Here is a 21538-nt window from a genome sequence, read left to right on the forward strand (position 1 = left end):
CATTACTCCATGAAAATCAATATGACTACCTTTAGAGGGGCAGAAAAATGTTATTCCTCCTGAGAAAAATTAATATGTAGGACAAAGCTTCCTCTCCTGAAATGCACTGTGTGTCCCTTATGTACCTCTGCTGCCTGCACTACATTTCATCCTCAAAGATTTTTCATGAGGCAGTAAGCTTTCAATGAGTGCAAAACATCCCATTTGCCTTTCTCTTGCTGGTCTCTATTTGCATCCATTTTGCTGCATTTTGCCGCTACGTTGGCACCATTTTTTTTAAAAAAGGGTGTGTTTCTCTTCACTGTGTAATCCCATCCAACTAGGGAATCACATAGTGGATGCAATGGTGCCACACGACCATTTGGCTTCATGGTGACCTCAGTGCAGGCAGACAAAACCGTGCTGCTGTCATTCATCAGAAGCTATATATGAGCATTCATCTCCATCAAGTGTAATAAAGTACAGGTAGGCAATATCATCCTGATTCACATCTAAATGTGCATCCATGCTGCTGCCTCTCTGGTCTGCAGTACTGCAGTGTGATGGTTTCATTACCAAAATGCAGTGCGGAAAAGAATGACGATACAGCAAAAAAACAGAGGGGTGCTAAACTGTTACTGAAGCTCCCAGTTTGGCTCAGGTCTAGTTTGAAGGCAAGCTTAAAGTACAATAGTCACTAAAAGTGTGAGCTATGACCTGGGAAATCCCTGAGTTCAAATCCTTCTTCTGCAATATGGGGATAATAATACTGACCAACCTTATAGGGGACAATGTAAGGAGTACTAAGATTACATATGCAAGGTACTAGGAACACTCAAAAAGCACAATAATATTAGTTTCTGCTAGGCATTTGGGAATCCAAGTGAGTTATTGGTTCGGGAAACTCTTAAGTGCTTCAGTTGAATGTCTTTTTTTCAGTGGTATAGGTTTATTGCTTCTATTTTTATAGTTGGTTCTACTGAATGTCTTATGATGATTATGTTTGTCTTGTCATTCACTGCTTATGGATTAGTTAGAGGAAGAGTGATGTAAAAGTTTTGAAATAAAGTAATAAAAACAGAGTTATAGGAATATGTGTGTGTTTCTGTTCCTGCAGCATTTATTTTAAACAAACCACACAGAGACAATAGCCAATGTTCATGTCCAGTGTCTAGGTCAGGAGTGACTGACCTATTCTGACCTGAGGGCTATACTTGCCCTTGATGAAGCCTCTTGGAGCAGCATTGGTGGGGAGGTTGCTTGTATTGTCTGATTCACACACCCTGGCCTAGACTATCACTCCCTGCACTGCTGGTTTCCAACAATAAGATCACGAAGAAGGAATCTGAAAAAAGAAGAAACAGGTTATGTGTGTGTGTGCCCCACGGTTCTGTCAGAATCTGGCATACATAGTTTGGCAGCCCCAGAAAGGAAGAAGAGGAAGAAGTAGTAGTGGGGGGCTTGGAGTCTAGCAGCTAGAGTGGAGGTTCTCCCGTTGTGACTCTAGGTGTTGGGAAGGAGGTAGCAGATCTACTGGCTGTCTCCACGTTCCCTACTGCAGAGTCAGAGCGACAGGACACAGGGTTGTCTCTGAGAACCAGGCACTGCTCCCATGGGTGTTGATCACGCACACCAGCCCAGACAGAGCATGTGTTGGCATGCACAGCAGTCTCATAAGATGAGAGATCCTCATAAGTGAGCTCACACCACCTCATCTTTAGAAGCTTGGTGGGATGGGCATGGCAACTGTTGGGACATCTTTGTTGATTCTCTTCAGTTTGACATCTCTTGCTTTGCTTGTGTGCCTTGGAATCATGACTTCTGAACCCTGTGCTTGCTGCTGAGCCTGCTCCATTATTATCCTGAATAAATATCTCTTCATTACTCTCATGTCAGAGTTTCTGAAGATGTATTTTGGAACAGTATTTTGACAATGCAGGTAGTCCTTCACATACTATGATCCTTCTAATCTTCTGGTCAGCTGTTTGAAAATCCAGAAATGTTCCTAATAGCATAATCACAGGCTATTAAAGGGACAGTCCCTCAACATTACTAGCACAGAAATACATTTCAGTATTGCTAATGTAAGTACTTAGTAATTTCATTCATTTCAATCATAGCAGATGCAAAAAACTGTCTGTCGTGCTCCTAAGTTAGGTACAATGTGATCTTTCAAAACAGTTGCAGTGGTGAATCCATGTAATAATTTAAACCCATCAAAGAGGAATTAATTGCTTCAAGGATACGGTGACCTGAAAACTGGGTAACTTTCTCTGTGTCCTGACTGATCAGATAGATGGCAATCTCAAGAAGACAAGCATTCAAACAAGCCTCCTATAAGAAATGCTGTGCAGAGTGGCTGTGACAGCAGTGTGGATGTTCTGCAGATTTTTTTTTCCCCATCCAGAGAAAGCAATAAGTAGTAAGACAGTAAACTGTGAAGTGATGGAAAACTGTCTGATTTAATGCAGCTGGTGAGTACAGAATTTCCAAATAGGCAAAGTATTCAAAAAGGTAAGAAACCACATTCAGAAGAAACAACAACAACATAGAATCCTATGGTGTATGGGACTGACAAATTCATTGCAGAATAAGCTTTCATTGGCAAAAGCCCACGTCATCAGATGTAAGTTAGGGATCAGATGTATAAATAAATTCAACAAGCCCATCTATGCTTAGCTGAAATTAATGCTTATTCTTCTCCTGTTTATCTTGTATTTCATTTCCTTCCCACTCCCCGTGTCAAATTCTAGATTGTAGATCCTTGGGAAAGGAAACTGCCCTCATACTTTGCAACCCACTACGCATACTGGCTGTGCTACCAACGTGTGTTGTTCAGTGACCTGGGCAAGGACCTGTGGGACCAGGCTTCAAATCTCCACTCGGGCTTAAGATAAAGACAACATAATATTGCTATTGTTACTGTATTGTTCGCCCTATAGGACGCACTTTTTCCCCTCCAAAAATGAAGGGGAAATGTGTGTGCGTCCTATGGGGCGAATGCAGGCTTTCGCTGAAGCCTGGAGAGCGAGAGGAGACCCCTCTCACTCTCCAAGCTTCAGGAAGCTCCGCTTTATTTCCTTTATTTCCCCCCCAAAAAACTAGGTGCGTCCTATGGGACGAAAAATACGGTACTTAAAATACAGCAGTGATTAAGTTTCACCATACCGATGTTCCTGCATCAAATTATTTCTGGAAGCGCTGGTGTGCACACATGTTCATCTATCAGTGTGTGTGCAAATGCACTGCATATGTGCGTACACACATAGGTCAACTAATGGCAGCAGCAAAATGCAAAACATCCCTCTCACCAGTGTGAGGAGTTGAGTGGGGAATGCATAACGTTTGAGAGAGGGCAATGCTTCAGGAAGCAGGTTCATGGCCTGTGGCGCAGCCCTGTGTAGCTAGTGACACAGGACAAGAAAACGAAGGCAGGAGGCCATCCTTAATTATCCACACTGTTGCCACCAAAAGCCTGACAGGGGCTGTTGGTTGCTAGGAACAAGTATACAGAATACATTGTGTGGGTTGGATTTACAGAACTGCTGAGGCAAGCAATCAAGCTAGAATTAATTGTGTAATTATCACGATTGTGAGTACAGTTAGGGTAATGATACATGCAAAAGGTTATTTTCATTTGCATTTGTCTATACATGCTCATGGTTTTGCATGCAGTTCCATCCCCAAAGACTCCTTTGCATGGGAAAGGGGGGTGGAGCAGACTGTTAATCTGGATTCGAAAAACACGAAGGGCTACAGTTTTATAGTCAAACTCAAAGCTCCAAAGAGGTAGCTGTGTTAGTCTGTTGTAAACAAATCCACAAAGATCCTTGAAAACGAATAGAAATCTTGTGATATCCACTTTTTTTTTTAACTTAGTGATTTAAGAAGCACATTTCAGGAACTAATATGAGAGAAAAGGGCAAAATAGAATATTGTGGGACATCTGAGATATATAGGTTGTAAGGAAGCAATAAGTGCATTTTTCAGGACATCTGCTTAATATGTTTTAACTTAAGAATATATGAAGAGCCTGCAGCCTGCTCCCACAGTAGCCAACCAGCAGGAGCACAACACCAATCTTACCCTCCTGCGGTTTTCAGCAGCCGGTATTCAGAACCTTATTGCCTCCAACAGTGGATGCAAACCATAGACATCAGAGTTCATAGCCATGGACAGGCGTATTAATTCCTCTGTGAATTTGACAAATCCTCTTTCAAAGCCCCCCCCCCTTGTTGGTGGACATCACTGCCTCTTGTGGAAGCATAAGTCCATAGCTTGACTTAGCACTGTGTGAAGAAGTTCTTTCTATTGTATGTCCTGAATATTCTGGTGTTCAGCATCTTAGGATGCCCATGAGTTCTCGTGTTATGATAGATGGAGAAAAGCTTTTCTCTACCTCCTTTTTTTTCCATACTGCCACACTAAACGATCCAAGTTCTTACAAATGTGGAATTGGTATTATGTGGCACCTGTAGTTGTGCCAATTCTGCTGATTGAAGGGGTCAAGTGGGCACATGTGGGGTGTGGCGATCTTGTAGGTAAACTGGTCCCAAGCTGTTAGGGGCTATAGTGACATCTTGAACTTGGCCTGGGAGCAGATTGGCAACCAGTGCAGATCTCTGAGCACAGGTGTTTATATTCTGACAAGGTCTCACTCCTGCCAGTCGTTGTGAAAACAGAAGAGCTGAAATATTATATTCAGCAGTGTACCTATCTGTTTGTTTGTTTTTTGAAGCAATGCATTGTGCACCATGCTATTCACAAAGCTGAGATTCTTAATTTAGTTTTAGTTTCTAACAAATAAACATGTTTGGGAATATTCAAGGATTTCTCTACCAGACACATGCTAACCTGCACGGTTTGCCCCACGCCTTAGTCCTTAATACAAAATATTGTGTTGTGCCACCAAGTGCCAAAGCAAAGATCTGCACGTTTAGTTTGCCGTTGTTTGTTATTTTAAGTTCTTAAACTGACGGCTGCAGCATTCCTCTCCTCACCCCTCATCCTTTTAGCCTGTCTTTGTCCCAGCACATTCCTTTGCTGCAGTTTGCAGTAGCATAGGAACTACTTGTAGGAGCCCCAGACTTTGAAATCAGACAACAAAGTGCGGTTGTTGTTGTTTTCCTCATTATCAGATCTCCTGGCCAGGAGGGCTCCAGGCTGCTCCCTGGATCCTTCTTGACAAACATTTGGCCCAATCAGTTTCACTTCTCTAAGGGGAGGGGGGAGAACTAGAGGAGCCAAATATTTTTGCTTATGAGTGAAATTGACAAGAACCTAGTTCCTCATGTAGCTTCTTAAATAGCAAGCTGTGGTGCCTAGAATGAGGAGGTTACTCTCAAGAAAGCATGCTAAATATAGTAATTTAATTCACAGAAATGGTAAATGCTTGTTTGCATTACTACGTGCTTAAATTTGATTGATTGGTAATAATAATAATAATAAATTTTATTTATATCCCGCCCTCCCCAGCTAAGCCGGGCTCAGGGCGGCTAACAACAATCAAATAAACAATCAAATAATAACACATTCTAAAAATATTTCATTATAAAAATTAGTTAAAATCAAATTGATGGCAACCGATTAAACGAAATTCTGTGCAGGTTGCCAGAGGAGGGAGTCAAGCTGCGCCCTGACCAAAGGCCTGGCGGAACAACTCTGTCTTGCAGGCCCTGCGGAAAGATGTCAGGTCCCGCAGGGCCCTAGTCTCTTGTGACAGAGCATTCCACCAGATTGGAGCCACAGCCGAGAAGGCCCTGGCTCTAGTTGAGGCCAGCCTAACCTCTCTGGTAACTGAATTCTAGAGAGTTCTCCAGTAGTTCTCATGTGATTGGCTAATGTTGGTCACATGGGAGCTATCTAATGAAGGAGACATTCCATTTTGTGTGAAGCAAGATGACTGTGTGTTAGAATCCACTGTGAACACTGCTACGTTGAATAGAGTGTTGGGGTGCTACTTCTCTGCTTGAAAGAAAGACAGCAAAGCTGCAGGAGAAGATAAAAATGGAAATATCTCATAGGAGCTGCAAGGCATGACCTAACTTAGATACAGAAGGCTGAGTGCTGAGCTCTGGAAAGAGAGGAAAATACAGTTGCTTGGAAGTTAGAAGAAGGGACTGTAAGCCCATGCTTGGAAAAGCATGTGACTGTAAATATTATGTTTTAATTCATCTATAAGTTTCTGCAAGTAAAGTCTGGGCATTGGTTAAATTTCCAAAGAAGGGTGTCAGTCATATATATTTGATTTTTTTGCTTCTTAGCTGCGTTTTCACTACCCTTATTTCAACGAAAGCATACTGCCATCTCAAGTGACTAACAGGCAGAGAGCAATGCCCTCACCACAGACTTAAGGCAAACATAACAAGAATATACTGAGGAGGAAGCAAAGACTTCTTTAATGAGTTATGCCTGCTCCCAATGGAAATAAGAGAGGCTACTGAGAGCGGTTGTCAACAGAACAGACAAAAAGACTTGTGCTTTCAACAACAACTTTATCAGCAAAAATCAGCAACAGAAGCTTTTCACAGCACGGAGATAAACATTACCTGCTAACTGGTGTCAATCCAACCATTGTTAAAAGCACAACTACACAAGCTGTAAAAGCTCAAATGATGGCCGCCCTACATACTATTCAATGGTGCTACTGGTGCAATCTCCAGATGCTGTTCCTGAGCCAAGTCTTTGGAAATACAGACACTGCAAACATGCCTTTAATCTGCTTCTGTGGAGGTGTGTGTGTGTGTGTTTGAAAGAGGCTGTAACTAAGAGATGCAAGTGAGTTTCCCCCACATAGCTTTTTGGTTCATTTTTATTTAATTTGTTTCCTTTTCCTTTTCTTGAAATTGCATTAATTAATTTACTAGATCCCCCCCCCCCGCAGAGTGCATCAGGAGGCCCAACCATTCATCTGCTGTCTGTAACTTCCAGGTTTTCTATCCAAACGGCATGAAACTTGCAAGGACTGTACTAGCTTCCAAAGACATCAGGCTCCCCAAATTTCAGATAAGGGCCACTATTTTACATTATTTTGAAAGGTGCACTGGCCAAAATAAAAAAATAAAACAAAATGTTAATTTCACATATATGCTCATGGGGTCTGAACTGGAGGAACCTTGGGGTCATAGTAGATAGCTCAATGAAGATGTCAATCCAGTGTGTGGCAGCTGTGAATAAGTCACATTTCATGTTAGGGATCATTAGGAAAGGAATTGAAAATAAAACTGCCAGTTTTTTAATGCCATTATACAAATCTATACTGTAAAATTCTCTGTGCCTAATTGTGCGTGGGCTGAGATACCAGGGGAGGGAGTAAGTACTTGAGAGACCTATGGTATGGTATGGAGAAAAAGCAAATATTATCATGTTTTTTTTCTTTTAATTTTTTTAATAAATTTTTATTGGTTTTCCATACAATTATACATTTTTAACCAAATTTCTACAGATTGTCTCTTTTTGAACTTCCTTCAGCGTCTCTGAGAATCATCCATATTTTATCTTTAATTACACATTCCCTTCTTTCGTATTGCCATTAAACTTCACTTCCCCCACTATTTCATATTAACAATACTTCTCTATTTTTACAGTGCCTCTTGAAATCCCACTAGCGTTGTGTTCACATCACATACATTTTTCAGATAATCTACAAACTTTCCCCAGTCTTCGATGAACTTTTGGTCTTTGGTATATCTAATTTTCCCAGTTAATTTGTCCAGTTCCGCGTAATCTGTCAATTTCAGTCTCCATTCCTCTATCGTCGGTATTTCTTCTTGTTTCCATTTCTGGGCCAACAATATTCTGGCTGCCGTTACTGTATATTGGAAGAGTTTACAGTCTTTTCTTCTTATTTCCTTTCCTGAAATCCCTAAAAGAAAAGCCTCCGGTTTTTTTACAAAAGTATATCTTAACATCTTTTTCATTTCATTGTATATCATTTCCCAAAAGCTTTTCACTTTCTTACATTCCCACCACACATGAAATAATGTTCCTTCTTTTTCTTTACATTTCCAACATTTGTTGCACGTCTTATACATCTTTGCTAACTTTACAGGTGTAATGTACCATCTATAAAACATTTTCATAACATTTTCTTTCAGTGCCGAACATGCAGTGAATTTTATATTCTCTTTCCACAGTTTTTCCCACTCATCAAATTGTATATTATACCCAAAATCTTTGGCCCATTGTATCATTACTGATTTAACCTCTTCATCTTTCGTATGCCATTCCAACAGTATCTTATACATTTTTGACAAAATTTTACAATCATTATTTATTATATCTATTTGAAATTTAGAATCTTTTTCTACATACCCCCTTTCTTTTAAATCTTTTTTAAACATTTCGTTTACTTGAAAATAATGCAACCAATCATATACATGATCTTTAACTTGTTCATATGGTTTCAATTTCCATTTTCCTCCTTCTTTAATTACCAATTCTCCGTATGTACTCCATTTACCTCTCATGTTAATTTTCTTCACACTCATAACCTCTAGCGGAGATAGCCAATGTGGGATTTTTGGTTCCAATATATTTTTGTATATATCCCATATTTCTATTAAAGAACCCCTGAAAATGTGGCTTCCAAATCCTTTATGAGCTTTCTTCTTATCACACCATAGATACGCGTGCCAACCAAATCTGTTATCAAAACCTTCAAGGTCTAATAGCTCCTTATTTTCTAATTTAATCCATTCTTTTAGCCAACATAGGCATGCTGCTTCATAGTATAGTTTCATATCTGGCAGGGCGAAGCCGCCTCTTTCTTTTGCATCCGTCAATAACTTAAATTTTATTCTTGGCTTCTTCCCCTGCAGATATACCTTGAAATCACTCTTTGCCATTCTTTAAAGATTCCTATACCCTTTATAATGGGTATAGTCTGAAATAAAAATAACATCTTTGGCAGTACGCTCATCTTTATCGTAGAAATTCTTCCCCAAAAGGATAATTTCATTCTGCCCCACACCTCCAGATCATTCTTTATTTCCTTCCAAACCGGAATGTAGTTATTTTGATACAAATCTATATTTTTAGACGATAACCAAATTCCCAGATATTTTACCTTTTTCACCACCTCTATCTCCGTTTGTTGCTGCATTATTTCAATCTTACTTTGTTCCATATTTTTTACAATCATTTTAGTCCTTTTCTTATTCAGTCTAAATCCGGCTACCCTTCCAAATTGTTCCATCTCCTCCAATACCTCTTTTACACTTTCTATTGGTTCTTCAATAGTCATTACCAAATCATCGGCAAAGGCTTTAACTTTGTACTCATTCTGCCCTACTGTCACCCCTTTTATTTGTTTATTTTGTCTAATCGCATTTAAAAAGACTTTCAGAACCGTTATAAATAACAATGGCGAAAGTGGGCAACCTTGTCTTGTTCCTTTAGATGTTTTTATATCTTCAGTAATTACGTTGTTAAGTATCAATTTTGCTCTCTGTTCTGTATAGATTGCCTTTATACCATTGAAAAATTCTTTCCCCACCTCCATATATTCTAGATTTTTCAACATAAACTCCCATATAATATTATCAAAGGCCTTTTCAGCATCCACAAACATTAAAATTGCTTGTTTGTCATTCCTAGCAGTCAGGTATTCTAAGACATTGATTATATTTCTTATATTATCTTTCATTTGTCTGCCTGGTAGGAAACCTGCTTGATCCTTGTGTATAAATCTTGTTAATATCTTTTTCAGTCTCTTTGCTAAAATTCCCGCGAAAATCTTGTAGTCCGTGTTCAATAGTGAAATAGGCCTGTAGTTTTTAACTTGGGTTAAATCCGAATCTTGTTTTGGGATCAGTGTAATATATGCTTCTTTCCACGTTTCTGGAATGTCTCTTTCTTTTAAAATATTATTCATAACTTCTATCAGAGGGATCATCAACACATCTTTCATTTCTTTATAATAACTTGATGTGAATCCATCAGGTCCCGGTGCTTTCCCTCTCTTCAAATCTTTTATCACCTCTTTTACTTCTTCTTTTTCTATTGGGGCATTCAGCTGGTCTTTTTGTTCTGTCGGGATCTTCTGCACCATTTTATCTCTTAAATATCTTTCTATTTTCTTCATATTGTTCCTTTCTTTATTTCTGTATAGTTGTCTGTAAAAGTCCAAGAATCCTTTCCTGATTTCTTTCGGATTAGCTGTCTCTTCACCATTTATCCTGATTTTATTAATTGTGCTCTGCTCCTTTCTCTTTTTAAGTTGCCACACAAGCCATTTTCCTGATTTGTTTGCGAACTCAAAGTTTTTCTGCCTTAACCTTTTAATGTTCCATTCGACTTCCTTATTTATTATCATTGCAAATTGAGTTTGAAGAGTCTTGATTTCTTGCTTGATTTTTAAATTATTAGGCTTTTTAATCAATTTTTGCTCATTGTCCATAATCTGCTTTAAAATTTCTTTTTTCCTTTTTTCCTTATTTTTATTCTTCAGTGAGTTCTGCTGGATAAAAAATCCTCTCATAACTGTTTTGCTTGCGTCCCAAACTATATTCATCTATATTCATCATATAGTTGGTCTTTAAGGTGCTACTGGAAGGAATTTTTTTATATTCATCTTGGTACCTTTATTAATATTGTCCATGAAATATTCGGATAGTTTCTTTTGTGCTTTTTTCTACGGTCTTCTGATCATCCAACAAATAGTCATTTATTCTCCATCTGAAGGTTCTTTCTTCAAAACCTTTTAATTCCATTTTTATTGGATTGTGATCTGAAATTACTTTGGCTTGTATTTCGATTTGTTGGATTCTTGGAGTCAATTCATTCGATACCCATATTTGATCTATTCTTGACATTGACTGATTCGGTTTTGAATAATAAGTAAATTGTTTCTCCAATGGGTGTCTAAGTCTCCAAATATCAATCAGGTTACAATTCTTAGTCATCATGAAGAATGTCTTGGGCAGTTTTCCTTCTATATTCTTTACATCCCTTAGTCTGTCCATTTCCAATGAAACCACTCCGTTCATGTCTCCATTATAATTTTCTGATCCATATATTCAAATAGTTTTTCCTCCAATACTTTGTAAAAATCAGTCTTATTTCCATTTGGTGCATAGATCCCGACAATTATTAATTTTTCGCCTTGCCATTTGATTTGAACTGCTACGATTCTTCCTTCTTCATCTTTAAATATTTGGTGAGATTCGATCTTGTTTTTGATATATATTTTTTCTCTTTGTCCGAAGATATGAATTCATTCCCGTCTTTTGTTAATCAGAATTTTCCTGTGTCTTTTTGCCACATGTGTTTCTTGTAAACATATAATGTCCAAATTTTTCTTTTTTAAGAATTGTTCAACTTTATTTCGTTTCTTCTTATCATTCATACCATTAATATTAATATTAATATGGATTATCATGTTTTTTTCTCTCAGCATCCACTGTGCACATACTCTCTCCTTTTGGTAAGCATTGCTCTGCAGCCTTTTAAGATCCCAAAGTGGCATTGGCACACACTCTAATAGATGGACAATCTTGTTCTGTTCTCGTTGAGAAGTTATGGCAAGCAAAGAGACACACATACCTTAACCCTTGAAGTACTTGCTTGAGCAAGCATCAGCAGAAAAGAGCCTGCTCCATCACAAAGGTGACTCTGTGTTAGAAAGAATAGAGACAGAAAGACTATTTACTATTAACTTTGTCCAGAGCAGGGGGTCAGCAAACTTTTTCAGCAGGCCAGTCCACTGTCCCTCAGCCCTTGTGGGGGGCGGGAATATATTTTGAATGGGGGGAAATGAACAAATTCCTATGCCCCACAAATAACCCAGAGATGCATTTTAAATAAAAGGACACATTCTACTCATGTAAAAACACGCTGATTCCTGGACTATCCGTGGGCCGGATTCAGAAGGCAATTAGGCCTGATCTGGCCCGTGGGCCTTAGTTTGCCTACCCATGCTCCAGAGGGATAGCCATGCTAGTCTGGTGCAGCAAAAATAACAAGGAATCTTGTGGCACCTTGAAGACTCTCGAATGGCGTACAGCAAAAGCTTTAATGGTCCACTTGATCAGATGCACCAAGTATTATCAAGAGAGAATGAGAGGGGGTAGCAATTAGTTCAAATTACCATATGTTGATACTTACTAAGGGGCAATAAACAAACAATCTCATTTGTTCCATTTTCCCCACTTCTTTTCAAAATAAATTGCAATCCCCTGACAGAGAAGACTTATTGTGAAACTGTGCATGTAGGGTTAGAAAATAAATGTAGAATGTTGCAGTCCTATGCATATCACTTGGAATTAAATCCCTGAAACTTCTGAATAAACATACATAGGAACTGGCTGTAGTCTTTCCTGATCATTCTCAAATCTTTGCAGTTCCTCCTTCTAAACTGCACGCGGATCTTAAAGAGGCTACTTGCAGAAGACGAATAAAAGAATGTGAGATTGGTACTACCTCAGATATTACTTCTTTGTTGTATACAGTCTCCTTTATTAATTCAAACGGTCATTTAATCTGCATCTTCTGTATGGATTTGCACTTGCTCCTGTCAGCCATATTAATCATTTTAATACCTCAATTATACATTTATTAATCTAGCCTATGTCTTTTCATTTCATTGTAGTAATAAGATCTTGTATGTTAATCATATTGGTGGGGGGGTTGTGACCGGACACTAGAGAAAGACAGATTACTATTTTGCTAAGCAGCCAGAAGTGTTGTCATATTAATCAATATTATCTCAGTAATTTAATACCACTTTTGCTATGCATCTTCCCAATCTAATTATTACTAGCCAACAGTGTGCTGCTAAACAATGGAAATGTATCTTTGTGAGTTATCACCAGCATTTATATTGAGGCATTTTAACTTGCAAAACCAAGCTCCTGTTAATAATATGCTATTTGCAGCACGATCCTATGCAACTGTGCTCACAACTACTGTATTGAGTTCGGTAGGTTCTATAGCCAAGTAAGTATGCGTAGGATTGAAGCCTTGGTATCACTTTTAAATTCCATCATACAACTAATGGGCAATTTGATAAATATTATACTGTGGTTATTTTGTTCAAAGTGTCAAAGTGTGAGGCACAAATCCGGAGTGAAGTCCCTAAGGCAATTGGATGGCACCTTGCATGCCTCCAGGCGACTCCTGCAGCCAAGCTGGTGCCAAATATATTACTCTGCTTTCCTTTGGACCACATCAGCAAGGCTGAAAGCGGGGGCTTGTCATCTGGGCAGTCTGGAACCTCCATACACACATCCAGGCTGTTCCCTGGAGAGGTCACTTTGGTCCGGCTAGTGGAGCGGCTTGACTTCACCCCTGGAGGTGCACTCCATTGTCTCTCGACACAGGTGGATGCCAATATGTATGATATAGAATGGCTAAAGTACGGTGGTACCTCAGATTACAGACTCTTCGGGTTACAGACGCTTCAGGTTACAGACTCCGCTAACCCAGAAATAGTACCTCGGGTTAAGAACTTTGCTTCAGGATGAGAACAGAAATTGCTCAGTGGCGGCACAGCGGCAGTGGGAGGCCCCATTAGCTAAAGTGGTGCTTCAGGTTAAGAACAGTTTCAGGTTAAGAACGAACCTCCAGAACAAATTAAGTTCTTAACGCGAGGTACCACTGTATTCCTAATTAAGAAGAGATTGTGTGCTGCATTTTCTATACTTCTTAATGGCAAACATAACTATATTTCTGCAGGCAATTTGACTAGATTCTAAATATTGGGCACTGTAATGCTAACCAAGAAATTCAGTTTGATGCAATGATCCAGCAGTCATCCATCTAAATCACATTGTAAGATCAAGGCACGGCAAAACTTGGGTGCACCATATCCTATAGTGGTTGTTGTACTACTTGCAGAAGATTCCAGGTTCACTCTCCGGCGTCTCAGTCTAAAAGGATGTTAGCATCAGGGTTGGGAAAGATTTCTGCTTGGAATGCCAACATTAGTTACAGTGGCAGAAGCTGTGTAAGGCTGCTTTATAACTTGGATTTCAGCTCCTTTCCCCCTCTTCTCATTTGCCAGACCTTTGATTTATTATACATGTTCACACTTTCAGTTCTCATTTTATTCCACAACTTATAACTTCTTTTTCTTTCTTTTGTGTTGCGATGCAAAAGCACAAAGGACAAAATTGGCTGGACTTCAAATAATACTTGCGAACATGCAACCAGTTTTGTACGCAGGGTATTCAAATGTGAAGAAAAGCTCTAATAGTTGGTTCTCTTTCGCAGCTGAAGAAGGCAGTAGTGAAGAAGCAGTAATTAGGAAAAGCAAAATAAGTATTTTTACACTGTGCTCTTCCCACTGGTTGCTCTGCCTTTGCTCCTTTGGTACCATGTACCACTACCACATACTCTTTAACACCTTCCCCACCCTCCCCAACTCTTAGTTTATTAATCAGACACACAAAACGATCATTACTTAACATATTTGTTTTTCTCCCTGCAAGTGGTGTATGCCTAGAGAGATGTCTAGGAAGATAACCCAAGCTCAAATATCTGGGCTCCATTGCCCATAGATGAGACTTCAATCTGTGCTGGTACCTCACCATCTGCACTGTATATGGGGCATTTAGACACCAGAACAATGTTTGCACTGAATATATAGCAAGCAGGGCTGGACTTTGTACTGTGGCACTCAGACTAGACCCAAATTTGGCATACATGCCCCCATGTTGTGTGGGGCTTCAGGGAAGGAGGTGTGAGGGCTCTGGCAGGGTCCTAGAGTCTTCCCAGCTACTGCCCAAAGCTGGGCAAGTACTAACTAGGCTTTGGGAAAGAGAACTTTAGGACTCTATAAGAGACTTCATGCCTCCTTCCCATAGCGGGGAAGCTGCCCTAAGACTGCCTCTGGAACAAGTATACACAATGTATATACAGTGGTACCTCGGGTTACATACGCTTCAGGTTACATACGGTTCAGGTTACAGACTCCGCTAACCCAGAAATAGTACCTCGGGTTAAGAACTTTGCTTCAGGATGAGAGCAGAAATCGTGCTCTGGCAGCGAGGCAGCAGCAGGAGGCCCCATCAGCTAAAGTGGTGCTTCAGGTTAAGAACAGTTTCGGGTTAAGAACGGACCTCCGGAATGAATTAAGTACCGTATTTTTCGCTCTATAACACGCACCCAACCATAACATGCACATAGTTTTTAGAGGAGGAAAACAAGAAAAAAAATATTCTAAACGAAACAGTGGATGCATTATTTTTGTGGTTCGTGCTGTGGCCACAGACATGTGATCTGACAGTGAGTTTGGAGTAGCCCAATGCAAAAATCCTGAGGATCCATGCGGATCCATGCTTTGTAAGCACGTTTTTGCACCACTGCGGCCCCAGGCAACAGTGGGTGTGTGATTTTTTTGGTGGAAGATGTAGCCATGGACATGTTATGTGATTTGATGGTGAATTTGGGGTGACCCAGTGCAAAAATCCTGAGGATCCATGTGGATCTGTGCTTTGTAACCACATTTAAAGTAGGGAGGGAAGGAAAAGCACTCAAGGGACAAGGAGAAGGATGCTGCTAATAATGAAGAAGAGGGGTATAAGGGGAGAAGGCTCCTCTCCTCTCCCGCTTTGCTCCTTTAAAGAAGCAGGCTCTCTGTCCCTCTCTCCTCCCCACTCAGCAGCTCTTCTCCCACTTTGCTGTTTCAAAGCGAGCCACGGAGGAGGGAAGGAAGGGGAACCATGGATCCTCTGCTCACGACTGCAGCAGATTCCCCCCCCCCCCGCCACCCGTAGGCATTCCCTCCATAACACGCACAGACATTTCCCCTTACTTTCTAGGAGGAAAAAAGTGAGTGTTATGATGCAAAAAATACGGCACTTAACCCGAGGTACCACTGTATACAGTGTTTATGTGAAGATGGGATGGAAGGAAAAAATATTCTGCTTTTTCTCAGGGCTGCTTCACAAAGTTTCTTGTTTACTAGGATAGAGGCTGACCTTAGAACACTGGGATTTGGCAAGTTGACACACCAGTGTGTCATTTGCTTTACAGCTCAGGCTGTACACACATTACCTCTGGCTCCAGTATGCTCCCCCTGCTGATGCTTGAAGCTGAGTACACACGACATGAGCCACAATCCACAGGTACCCTGCAGCTTCTTGAGAAGTACTCCTGTTTTGATGCTGTTTCCCTAAAAACTGATTTGAAAAGAGGAGCCAAGGTTAAGCTGGGGTGTGTACATTTCAGGCAGCCGTTGGTACATGCACAGATGACCGAACAGGAATTGGAGCTCAGTGCAGGGAAACAAACAAGGGAATAGGCATTGGGTGGAGACATCCTTGCCCCCTCTCTGGTCTGTACAGCAATGTAAGAATGTGGCTTGAAACGCAGCCGGTGGAAGGCGGGGAGAAACAAGCTTGGTGGGTTTCAAGCCACTAATGTGTGCACAACCTCAGTCTGCCTATAGGAACATGGTAGTGAAGCATTGTACTACTTCACTGTAAACAAAACTCGTCCAAATCTGGTCAACTTGCATGTCCATTATACAGTGGTACCTCAGGTTAAGAACTTAATTCGTTCTGGAGGTCTGTTCTTAACCTGAAACTGTTCTTAACCTGAAGCACCACTTTAGCTAATGGGGCCTCCTGCTGCCGCTGCGCCGATTTCTGTTCTCATCCTGAAGCAAAGTTCTTAACCTGAGGTACTATTTCTGGGTTAGCGGAGTCTGTAACCTTAAGCGTATGTAACCCGAGGTACCACTGTACCATTCTGGTTCAATTGTTTTCCTTCTATTTTCCTCACAGCTGAATATTTATGGAGTTTCTACTTTGTTCTTTACCCAACAAGTGGCTTCCATACTAAAAATCCACACTAAGACTCAGGTTCGCAATCGAAAAAGACACAGCGGGTGAGGGAAAGGGACTAAGAGGAAGGAGAGAAAAGCGAGCTCAAACACAAGTTTTTCAAGCTACAGTTCTTAGTATAGCACAGTTACTGGTATGTGCAGATTTTGGCTGTCTAGAAAAGCAGTAACTCCCCATTGATGTCAGAAGTATTACAGAACTATTTACATTATTAAAATGGAATTGTGGATATCTCCCCCTCCCTGCAGTTTTACAGTTTGGGAGCAAAAGCTGTTAGATAATAGCTTATTCTATCCCATCATTAAAATTTGAATCTGGAATACCAGTTGTCTTGCACTGGAATGAAATGAAGGGTGTGCAGTCGGAATTGGGGGTGGGGGGAGGTAACAGGTCAGGTCCAGTTTAGCAAGCAATATACAAAGCAAGTTGAGAGAAATTGTCAGGTGCAATCTGAAAACGTAATCGCACTAACTAGTAGGTTGAAAGAAGCTATTTCACTTACCAAGTATATATCCTTTTTGAGTGCCTAGTAAGGAAAGCAACTACCATCGCTTCAGTTTTACAGTTAGGGAACGGAAAAAGCAAGGAAAGAGAGATGGAAAGCAACTTTCCTAAAGTCTGTTGGTTATTCAACAGGGTGTTAGCATGTTTCCAAAGTCACTGGAGGTACACATTTTGCATATGAATTAGTATGTGTTCGGCATAAACTTGCATATATAGAGTGATTGTGTCTGCCTGTAAATTTCATAAACTTTATTTTCTCAAAGTTTGTTTCCGATGCAGTTTAGATCCCCAAAGCTGTAGTCCTTTTCAGACTTACCTGGGAGTAAATCTCAATGAACTCAATGGTGCTGACTTCTAAGTATTTATTTAAGAGTGTGTGTAGAGAGAGAGAGAGATGTATAAACTGCTGAAGCAGTCTGACAAAATACTGCCCGAGTGAAGTAATTCTGAAAACCTGCCAAATGCACAGCTTTCCATGGCTTTTTGTTTTCTTGCCAGCAAGCCAGCTCCTTTTGACATATGAATTAGAAGATCCTTTCCCTTCAATGGGAAGCCCTATTTATTTTGCAAGCTTGTTACCAACCAGGGGGTACATTATTCTTTAATGCATCTGTGTAACTTCCATTAACATTGATTGGAATTACGTGTACTTGCTGAGAAAATCTGTACCTTTTGTTAAAATGGAAGCTCTGTTGTGACTTATTTTTTGATGGCATTGGTGATTATGCCATTGCTATATAAGATTTTAGACTGTTTTGTTTACTGTTTGATGCTTATTTATTTATTTTAATTAAGCAGAAATCCAGCGTTTAAATACACCTTCCCTTTCTTCTGATAAGAAGCACACTTTTCAGAGTATGATTGGAAGAGGGAAAGAAATAGTTTAGCTGAGCCCCTCTGTCCAAAGGCAGGACCATTTGCCATCCATCTCAACTATCCTTTATCCATCTCACAATTCAGTCATTTGGTTTTGAGGAAAGTACACACAATGGTTAAGACCAAGTTAGGCAGACACATTAATTCTGTTTCCTTTGGGGAAGATTTTCCTGCGGTTTTAGTCGAGTTTTGAGGTGACATGGTGCTTGGCTCTAAAAATGGAAAAATAATATTTCACTAGCCCCTTGTGGTCTATTTTCACATGACACTGACTCCATTTTTTGCATTTCCTGTGCCTGTAATTGGATTGTAAAACCCTATATTGGCTAGAATGTAGATCCAATTTTCAAATGGCTCACTTCCATTTTGCCCTACTTCAGGAGCATCCTTATTGTACAAGCACACCCATTCCTCTGCAAGCATTTCCACTACTTCAGCCACTTATAAGTGAAAAATGCCCTTTGTGTTGTTTATGAGCTCGATCTTTGAATTACCCAGTTTATCCACAAACTATTCAGCATGAACTGGGAGATGGAGAAGCAAAGTGCCATGCACTATATTAAAACGGAAGAAGCTTATTTTGGGGAGGAGAAACTACAAAGCTTTCTTTCCTCCAAAAAGTTTGCCAGGTAGGAGTTCAGCAGTAGTAGTTGCCATGAACCATTTTGGATCTTCCAGTGCCATGTCCCATTATTATTTTTTATCTTCAGGACCAAACCTGCTCTACTGTTTTATGTTTATTCCTGTTGCCAGAGCCCAGAGGCTTCAGTCAGGATCAGGCCCAGTCTTGTATTATTGCATCTCTCTACCCAGAGGAGCCTTATGCTCATGCTGTATAATTAGGTACCACATCTGGCAACACCGTAAAGAGAGCCTAATTTTTCCAATCCATCCCATTCTTGGAGAAAGTTCAGATTCCCTTCTTTAACAACCTGCTGCCACCACCCTGGCCCTTTAACAAGAGAGGAGCCAGCTTGCTGTCAATTAAACAATTTGCAGCTTGCCTCCTTGAGCTTCGCCTTCATTTGCTACTTCGGGTGCAGTTCCAAAGCGAATCCGCGGAAACTGGCAAGAAGCAAGCCGCACTAGTGCTTTGCATATCTTAATAGCTATTTTCGTCCAACAACAGGAGGGAAACTCCCTCCCTTCTTGTCGTCAAGGTAAGATTATGGGCTGCCGACAGCCAAGCTCTGTTCAGGGCGCTTGCTCTCTTCCAGCTATCTTCCCCACCCTTTAAGTGAGAGAGTTAGGTAGGTGCGCAGGTGTATAGCGGGTTGCCTAGTTAGCCAGAAAACCCAACTTCGCTTCCGGTGGCAGAAAGAAGCTTATTTTGTTGAATCTCTGTGTCTCTGACATCGTTCTTTGGTGTGCGCGCGCGTGTGTATGCACGCGCGCGCGCTCTCTCTCACACACAGTTTTGCAAAGCAGTCTGCGGGTCAGTGTGTCAATGTGCATGTAAATGGGTTGCGATGGGATGTATATACCCAAGCATTTATTTGGGGTAAGGTGAAGCGCTGCGTGGCGAAGACTTGCCGCCGCCGCGGCTTTACTTGGACTTTGAACAAATGGTGGGGGCCGGTGGAACAGGTTACCAACCCCCCCTCCAAACCGCTCGGGGATTGCGTCAAGGCTGGGGAGGAGGATCCTCCAGGAAAGAAATTAACTTACAAAAAAAACCACACACACATATACAAAACCATAAAGGCCGCCCCAGACGTCTCTCCCTTCCCTCCCCGCTCGCCCCTCCCTCCGCGCTCTGATTTGAAATGGGATCCAGCCGCAGCCTTTCGCCGGGGCTTAGTCGCCTCCTGCCCGGCTCGGATTCGCACCGGCAGGAGCGAGAGGAGAAGCCAGAAGGAAGAAGAGCGCCCAGCTCTTGCGCGCGCCAAGGACTTGGCCCCGCGTTGCACAGCTAAGCCCAGCTGCTGCTGCTGCTGCTGCTGCTGCTGCAGCTGCCTCTGCTGCTGCCGCCTGGCGCAGCCGGCGCAATAGTCGAGGGCAGCCAGAGAGCTCCTCTGCTCCGGCAAAGCAGAGCGAGCCTGCGAGCCGCCGCTGCCGCTTCGTGCTCCGCCTCCCGGCGAGGGCAGGAGAGCCGAGCGACCCCAGAAGGGCCACGGAAGGCGCCCACTCCGTCTCCGGCAGGGACGCGGCGCGCGGGGAGCCTCCGCCTGGGCTGGAGACGAGGCGATGCCGGGGCGTCCGGCCGAGCTCCGCGGCGCCTGCAGCCGCACTTGCTGCTGCTTCTGGAAAGGCGAGCTGCTCCTGACGCGGGGAGAAGCAGGGACATGCTGCCGATGCACCTCCGGCCCCGGCCAGGTGAGCTGGCGGGCAGGTTGGGCGGCCAAGCGGGGTTGGTTGGGGGAGTAGGCGGGCGCGGGGCCACGGAGCCACCCAACGGGAGAGCCGAGCGCAGCCCCTGCAGGAGGACAGCGGGGCGCCGCCCATGGAGAGCCCCGCCGCGCCGGAGGACGCACTCCCCGGCTGCCCACCCACCTCGGGGCTGCCTGGCGTTGTGCGTCCGGCTGCCCCTCTTTCCTTGGAGGCGGTGCAGGCTGCGAAGGAAGGGGGGTTCCCCGATCTCTGCCCGGTACAGCGGGCCTGAGTCCCAGACGCAGCTGAGCTGGGGTGGGCGGCGGGAGGCGCCGGGGAGGGAAGCCGGAGAGGTTCGGGAGGGATCTCCCAACTTATTTTCGGAGCGCTGCGGAGGGAGGGGGACTTGCGCGCTTAAGGCGGCCGAGAGCCGCTTGCAAAACAACCGCTGATGTTTCGGCGCTTCGCGTTAGCAGAGGGGGTGGCGAGGGGAAGCATCTGCCCAAGGAGCGGCGGGAGCGGAGGCATTGCTTGTTCTTGTTTCGTTAGCCTTCCGGATTTGCCTGCTCCTGGCGGCGCTTTGGGGCTGATCGCCGCGCGCCTGCTTATCACTTGTGGACTTGTCGCTTGGAGACGCCTGGCTCCGGCTGTGCTAACTTTCTCCGCTGAAGTGCAGTGCGCCTGAGTCGGCTTCGGAGCAGACGAAGAGTTCTGCTTGCCGCCGGTGACTAGCCCGGATGGCTCATTCAGACATGCGCGGCGTTCCTCGGAAGCCACGGGCAAGTCACTGCGAAAAAACGGGGATATGCCTTCTTAGCCCCGCCGGAATACTTTTTTAAAAGGCAGTGAGCCTTAAGGCTAGAGAGGTAAAAGAAGCAACACTCCAAGTGAACGACTGCAGACTTCTTTGCCTTTGCAAACGCATCATTTGCCAGACTTCTGAAATGTCAGTTTGTGCATCACTTTGGCTATGGTGCGGACCCCTCCCCAAGTTTTTATAAATAGCACGAAACAATTTAAAGTGCTTGGTTGTCAGGGTGCCGCCTCATTTTCAGGGACTGTCTCTTAATTCTGGACATCAC

The 21538-nt window shown here is 42.5% G+C and overlaps 1 protein-coding gene and 1 long non-coding RNA gene across 5 annotated transcripts in view; one reads left to right on the forward strand and one right to left on the reverse strand.

Annotated features, from left to right (window-relative positions):
* SULF2 (sulfatase 2) overlaps positions 1-21538 on the forward strand; it is a gene marked incomplete at its 3' end in the record, with an annotated part of 286332 nt that overhangs the window by 161194 nt on the left and 103600 nt on the right. Inside the window, exon 1 of one of the 4 annotated variants that reach the window (XM_081196122.1) lies at positions 19932-20462. The exons of 1 other annotated variant lie outside the window; for it this stretch is intronic. Of the gene's footprint in view, positions 1-19931; positions 20463-21180; positions 21323-21538 lie in introns of those variants that run through there. 2 more of the 4 variants (XM_081196119.1, XM_081196121.1) reach the window with 2 other exon arrangements.
* LOC308588436 lies at positions 265-21051 on the reverse strand. The gene is made up of 4 exons (XR_014008760.1): positions 20640-21051; positions 15976-16100; positions 11524-11592; positions 265-1324 (listed from the first exon to the last, which is right to left on the reverse strand). It is a non-coding gene; the product is annotated as an uncharacterized lncRNA (long non-coding RNA).

This window comes from Podarcis bocagei (assembly GCF_964188305.1).
Source record: "Podarcis bocagei genome assembly, chromosome: 5".
Taxonomy (NCBI): Eukaryota; Metazoa; Chordata; class Lepidosauria; order Squamata; family Lacertidae; genus Podarcis; species Podarcis bocagei.